Here is an 8,083-nt window from a genome sequence, read left to right as displayed (position 1 = left end):
GCAAATCTCTTCAGTGCTGGTCAGAGGTTAATGATACAAGGTAGAAAATTACTTATTCAATAATAAGCTTGATACTATCTATTGCACATGTTCTTATACAATCTCAGTTTTCCAATAAGTCTAGGAGGTAGGCACCTATAAATTAGAACTATTTTCTTTTTTTAAAAGCATAGTTGATTTACAATGTTGAGCTAGTTTATCATTTACAACAACTCATTTATATATGCATATATAAGATATTCATATAATATATATTATTTTTCATAATATTTTCCATTACGGTTTATTACAAGATATTGAATGTACTTCCCTGATCTATACTGTCAGACCTTGTTGTTTAGTCTTCTTTTCAAAACTGAGACATAGAAATTTTAGTTCCTTGTATAATTTTAAGAAGCTAATAAAAATATTGATGCAAGGAATCAAACCAAACTTTACTCTTACTGTAAAACTCATGATCTTTCCTGTTATGCTATACTGCCTCCTTCACCATTCTGTACACTTAAATTACAAGTGACAGCTTATGGAGAATTCAGGAAATGAAATATTGTGTTACATGCTTAATGTTTCCTCTTTTCCAATTTCCACAGAAATGCCCAAGTTAATGAGATACGGAAAACACTTGTCATTGCTAGAAACTAGAGAGGTACCATCTGTTCACAAGAATTGGAGGCAGGCAGAAAGAAGCAGACATCTGGTTGCTATCAAAGATAAAGCCAGACTTTATTAAAGCAGTTAGGACAGTAATTGTTTCAGTAGCACGGTTACAACAGAAAAGCGGCCAGAATAAACTGAATTCAACTTCCCCAAAAAAGAAGACAAGAGACTTTTTAAAGGCTGGAGTGTGCTAAGGAACAGGCTCTGAGGGTTAATCCATGTGACTAGACCATTCAGATTTGTTAATTGCTGCTTCTTCAGAAGAGAAACAAACTTCCCTTTTTGACAGGAGACAGTGGTTGGTGTTGAAGCAGGGTGGTGTTCCTACCCAAGTTAGACACTTTCCTCCCTCCCATGGGGACTGGGCGTGTTGTTTCCCTAGGTTCCTACATGTTTGCTTTCAGAGATGGCTGTCAGGACCCTGAAGAACATTTTAGATGGTAGATTTACATGTCAAAGGGCAGAGAGAGGACTTTATTTGCAGGATTTCTGAAGTAACTGCTCTACGAGGGGTCTCAGAGGTCTATCTGTTTATTACCAAGTTTTGACTGGAGCAAGCAGTAAATTCTCCTGGAAACATTAAGTTTTCTCAGGCAGGCATTTTAAGGGACCTGGGATCATTGCAGGACACAGCCTTAAACTGCTGGAAACCAAGTTACAGTCTGTCAAATCCCTTAGTGCAGAGGTTTGGATAGAATGGTTCTATTCCAAGAGTTCTACAGTTCTCATCAATACATAGCAAAATGGAAGAGAGGTCAATGGAAAAAGAAAAAAGAGAGAGACATTTCTCCCTCGTACCTACTTGCCATAAAAGTTTACTAACTTTTCAAGACACATTGCAAAGTAGTGGGATGGAGCTAATCTCAACCTCCATCAGATGTCCAGCTCTATGATGCAGCCCTTGAGAAAACATAGGATTTTTCTGAATGAATAAATTGGTTCAAAGAAGAAAGTTCAGTTAACTAAATAGAGCTAGAGCATAGAAATGAGGAGAGAATATTCTAGACAGTAACAAAAAGATTTTACTATTGATTCCAACACCCACCCCCCATGCCACACACGCACACTCAGTGGGAGAATCTTTACAGATTAGCTTTTAGATTCTGTAACTGCTACCCTCTATTCAATCACAATCCTACAGAAACAATTGGCTTTCTAAGTTATCAAAGAAAATTTTCCATAAATGTAAACATTAGTCTTTTCGTTTGTCTGGGACTGAAACAATTAAACAGTGAATACACAAATCATTGACAATTAGGAAAAAATAATCCCTCAGCATTTTAAAAGGCAGAAGGGGAAATTCCCTGGCAGTTCAGTGGTTAGTATTCAGAGCTTTCACTGCCATGGCCCGGGTTCAGTCCCTGACAGCTTAGCTAAGATCCTGCAGGCTGCAAGTCATGGCCAAATTAAAAAAAAAAAAAGAGCAGGAGAGAGTAAGAGTTTGCATGTGCTGTGTTTTAGTGACTCAGTCGAGTCCTACTCTCAGCCATGCACTCCTCCAGGGATTTTCCCAAATAACGAGGGATCAAACACAGGCCTCACACATTGCAGGCAGATTCATCACTATCTGAGCCAGCGGGAAGCCCGAGAGTTTGCATATTCAGAGAAAAATACCCCTGGTCCCCTGGTTAAACTTTAATGTAAGAAACAGGTTAAACATTAATGCAACAAAGCACCTAACCAATAAACAAACAAAACCCAGTAAATAGCAACAATCTTAGTGAGAGTTAATGAAAAACTGTGTTTATACAGCAAGTTTTTTCTTCGAGAAAAATGAAAAATCTGAGAAAATTTATTAGAAGTGAAAATATACTTTATAAAATAAAAAGACAATTAATTGAACCAAGTCAAATTGACTACTGCACCAAGAAAACAACATACATTCAGTACAATTGAGTTAGCCTGGGAATGGCAACCCACTCCAGTATTCTTGTCTGGAGAAGCCCATGGACAGAGGAGCCTGGCTGACTACAGTCCATGGGGTCGCACAGAGTTGGACACAACTGAATCGACTTAGTGTGCATGAGAGTTCTCTCATTTCTACATATGTTAAACTGTTGTTAACGCTAGTGTTTGCTCTCAGAACTAAATCTTGAAAATAACCTTCCTAAATAAGTACCTATTTTGATAGGTTTACCAGAATGAGTGTTATATCAGGAAAAGGAAACAGGAGATTCTGAGACATAAGTCCAATGTGACTTTTTGGAAACTTTATTGACTATGCCAAAGCCTTTGACTGTGTGGATCACAATAAACTGTGGACAATTCTGAAAGAGATGGGAATACCAGACCACCTGATCTGCCTCTTGAGAAATTTGTATGCAGGTCAGGAAGCAACAGTTAGAACTGGACATGGAACAACAGACTGGTTCCAAATAGGAAAAGAAGTATGTCACGGCTGTATATTGTCAGCCTGTTTATTTAACTTTTATGCAGAGTACATCATGATAAACGCTGGACTGGAAGAAACACAAGGTGGAATCAAGATTGCCGGGAGAAATATCAATAACCTCAGATATGCAGATGACACCACCCTTATGGCAGAAAGTGAAGAGGAACTGAAAAGCCTCTTAATGAAGGTGAAAGTAGAGAGTGAAAAAGTTGGCTTAAAGCTCAACATTCAGAAAACAAAGATCATGGCATCCGGTCCCCATGGGACCGGAAATAGATGGGGAAACAGTGGAAACAGTGTCAGACTTTATTTTTCTGTACTCCAAAATCACTGCAGATGGTGATTGCAGCCATGAAATTAAAAGACGCTTGCTCCTTGGAAGGAAAGTTTTGACCAACCTAGATAGCATATTCAAAAGCAGAGACATTACTTTGCCAACAAAGGTTCGTCTAGTCAAGGCTATGGTTTTTCCTGTGGTCATGTATGGATGTGAGAGTTGCACTGTGAAGAAGGCTAAGCGCCGAAGAATTGATGCTTTTAAACTGTGGTGTTGGAGAAGACTCTTGAGAGTCCCTTGGACTGCAAGGAGATCCAACCAGTCCATTCTGAAGGACATCAGCCCTGGGATTTCTTTGGAAGGAATGATGCTAAAGCTGAAACTCCAGTACTTTGGCCACCTCATGCGAAGAGTTGACTCATTGGAAAAGACTCTGATGCTGGGAGGGATTGGGGGCAAGAGGAGAAGGGGACGACAGAAGATGAGATGGCTGGATGGCATCACTGACTCGATGGACATGAGTCTGAGTGAACTCCAGGAGTTGGTGATGGACAGGGAGGCCTGGCATGCTGTGATTCATGGGGTCGCAAAGAGTCGGACACGACTGAGTGACTGATCTGATCTGATCTGATGTAAATAAATGAGTGAAGAGAAATAAATATATAAATATGTAGAAATAAATGAGTTATATAGAAAACAAGATTATTCAAAATAAACTAGGCATTCACTTAAGAACCCTTGTAGAAGAAGAAAACATGTCTTCAGGACACATTTCAAATAACTTACCTATCACAAATTAAAAAAAAAAATCCTCAAATTTCACCTCTAGTTTGAATGCAAACTTGGGTCTCCTTCTTCCCTTCCTTCCTCCATTCATCCACTAAACAATTAAACATGAACTGAGCCAGTAGCCAGGATACAAAGAAGCATAAGGCCCAATCTCCATCCTAACTGGTTTCAGATTATATCTGGAGGGTGAAGACCTAAAAAGTTATTTAAATTAGTTAAGAATGCCCTGGTTTGGGCAGACCACAAAAATCACTTAACTTTATTCACAACACTCTTTCCAGTGTTAAATTTATGCTTACTTCAAATAACATAGAACGCTTTCTAGAGTCCTTAAATTTTTTAATTGAGGCAAAACTCTTTTTTTTTAATTGGTATACAATTGCTTTACAATGTTGTGTTAGTTTCTGCTGTACAACACAGTGAATCTGCTATACGTAAACATATACCTCCTCCCTGAAACAGAACAAGACCCTGTGGTCCTTATTCCACATGTCTTCAGCCTCCCTTTGTCTGTGGAAAACTTGAGACAAAGAATAAGTTTAATCAGAGAAGTGAAAACAAGCAGAAACAAAGGAAAACAATCAAAGAGACCTAACAATAATTGTTCAGTCCGTGAGCAAAGTCAAGGACTTTTAGTTCCTTTTCAAGGACTATAGATAATATTCTGGGCCATATCCTGTGAGCTGTCTTAGATAATAAATCCTGAAACTCCCACCATGTGAAGACGTTAACTACATAATGGCGAGACTGTAACCATGACATAAGCTTCCACAATTCCTAGAACTGGCCTCAAGGAAATGGGACCAAACCTAAAACAACCAAGATGATGCTGGTCAGACTACCAGTTACAAGTTTCAGGATTGGTCTGTCTGAGCTGACTGTGCCATTTCTGCATGTAGCCCCTTCCCTCAGCCTATAAAAGCTCTTGCCCACTGGTTATGGGTTGGGCGAAGACTTCTGGACTGACGTCTGTCTCACCACCCCCACCCCCACTCCTCCACCCACACTTGCTGGCATCCAAAATTAAGCAAACTTCCCTTTCCCCCAAACTGACCTCTTTATTAGCTTTTGGCCAGCAAGCAACCAGACTCTACTTTCAGTTACAAATTTGTTGATTAAAATGTTGTGAATAAGACACTCAGAGGAAACTAATCTTGTGTTTCCCCTGGAAACAATGGTTGTTCAGTATTCTCTGTGGCTCTATACAACATAACAACCATGAATAATAACTACTGTGTAGATAAATAGATAAACGGAAAGCTAAAATTCAACTGTTATCACCATAATTGTTTAAAACTTTGGGCGACAAAGACATTTTCAGGGAATATTTTATCACTGATGTTGTTTAGTATTGCTAACACGTGATAATTATAAAAAGCAAAGTGACTTCTAGAAAATGTTATTATTTTAATTCTCCTAAGACAATTGACCACCTCCTTATTGCCTGCTGAACACTCATTGGCTTTATCTTCTCTATTCTATACGGGTCTAAATAATCTGATGTCTGACTAGCTTTTTAACTTCATGCCTTAGCTGTCTCCCCCCTATTAACCATGGTCTTGAAATACTGGCTTTTTTATAAAAAAATAAGTATAGTTGATTTACAATGCTGTGTTAATTTCAGATGTATAGCAAAATGATTCAGATATATATGTGTATATATGTATGTATGTATGTATATATTTGGTTTTTAAATTCTTTTCCATTACAGATTATTACAATATATTGAATATAGTTCCCTGTGCTTTACAGTAAGTCCTTGTTGTTTATCTATTTTATATATGATAGTATGGATCTTTTAATCCCATATTCCCAATTTGTCCTTCCCCTATTCCTTCCCCTTTGGAAACTATAAGTTTTTTTTTTTTTTCCTATGTCCAGGAGACTGTTTCTGTTTTGTAAATGAATTCATTTGTGGTATTTTTTAGATTCTACATGTAAGTGATCACACAAACACATCAAGGTCAGGGACTTCGCACATACATGTTGGCTGATATGCTTTGCCTTGAGAACATTGCATGGTGAGATTTTTCTTGATAATGAAGCAGAATATAGCCAGAGCACTTTCCTTTCACTCTTAATCACAACATATAGCTTTTCTTTTTCTCTTCGAAGTACTTACCAATGTTGAATATATCTCATCTGTTTATACTTAGACTCTCCATGTCCAGATGTTTGTAAGTCCCATGATTTAGGATTTTGTTTGTTTTGTTTTGGCCACACCACACAGCATGTGATCTTAGTTCCCTGACCAGGGATTAAAACCTCATTCCCTGCATTGGAAGGCAGAGGGAGTCTTAACCACCAGACCACTGGAGAAGTCCCCATAAATTAGAAATCTGCTTGTCTCATTCATACATATATCCCAAGAAACTAGACTCGTTTCTGAGTCACTGTAGGTTATCAATAAATATATGTATAAAAGATTACAAAGGGGAGGGTGGGACAAATTGGAAACGTAGCACTGACATATATATATATATTACCACGTGTAAGATAGATAGCTAATGGGAGGCTGCTGTATATACAGGGATCTCAGCTCAGTGCTCTGTTATGACCTTAAAGGGGGCGGAGTTCCAAGAGGGAGGGGATATATGTATACATATAGCTGATTCACTTCATTGTACAGCAAAAACTAACACAACATTGTAAAGCAATTATACTCCAATAAAAAAGATTATAAGTAAACAAATACTTAAAAAATAATAAAACATGTACAAATATATATAAGTGCCTTCATATACTATAGTCTAAAACTACCTATGCTGCTGCTGCTGCTGCTAAGTCGTTTCAGTCGTGTCCAACTCTGTGCGACCCCATAGACGGCAGCCCACCAGGTTCCCCCGTCCCTGGGATTCTCCAGGCAAGAACACCGGAGTGGGTTGCCATTTCCTTCTCCAGTGCATGAAAGTGAAAAGTGAAAGTGAAGTCGCTCAGTCGAGTCGGAAAACTACCTATATAAACCCCAAAAAGATAAGCATTCTGTCTTTATCTGTGTTCTGTGTCCATTTTCTAAGTCAGCATCTTAACAGTCCTGTTTATTGGGGGAAATAGATAAGAAGGCTAGCAGTTATGCTTCTTATGAACTAAGAGCTAAGCTATTGGCGATTCCAATTTCTAATCCCAAATCACAATCAAGTTGTCCTTAAATTGCCTTTGGAGAGCAAGGAAAAAACAAAGTATGACAGGTATTATTTTCAAATGGGAGGTTTTTCTTGTATGTACGTTTGCTTGTGCATTTTAGGTTACATGTGGCATTGTCTCTCTTTTTTTATACCCACTGTGGCTCTTCTTTCTCCATTGTATTTGCTTTTGTTGCTGTATGGGCCATTAATGTCTTGGTTAGCTATGTTTACTATATTTTCTTTTTTTTTCCTATACCCTTAAACTCAGTATCATCTTTAAAAGGAAGAGAAATATAGCAAAATGTGATGTAGTACAAGTCAAATAGGAAAGTGTCTAGACTGCCCCAGTACCGCTACAAACAGAGCATCTCTGATTTTATTGTTTTATATTTGGAAAGTTAATATATAATTTTATCTAGAAAAAAAAAAAAGCAATTGAACTCATCAAATATTTGGAAGTTCTTCATCTGTTATATGGGCTTTCCAGGTGGCTCAGTGGTAAAAAATGCAGGGGGTTCAGGAGACCCAGGTTCAATCCCTGGGTCGGGAATTTCCCCTGGAAGAGAAAATGGCAACCTATGCCAGTATTCTCGCTTGGGAAACCCCCATGGACAAAGGACAAACTGTGGCAGGCTATAGTGTGTGGAATCGCAAGAGTTAGACAGGACTGAGCGACTGAGCACACACACACCCCCAGTGTATTCCACTCTTTTTTTTTTTAAGAGGGGAGGCCACCTGAGATAGGGCAACTGAATTTCAGAGAGGGGAAAACAATCTCCAAGTTTGGGCAGAACTACCAGATTCAAAGTCTGCATTCCATCTAATGAATCAATCATCTTACCT

Source organism: Bos javanicus, chromosome 5, assembly GCF_032452875.1.
Source record: "Bos javanicus breed banteng chromosome 5, ARS-OSU_banteng_1.0, whole genome shotgun sequence".
NCBI classification, from domain to species: Eukaryota; Metazoa; Chordata; class Mammalia; order Artiodactyla; family Bovidae; genus Bos; species Bos javanicus.
The sequence above is the reverse complement of the archived record's forward strand: the minus strand, read 5'-3'. Positions refer to the sequence as shown.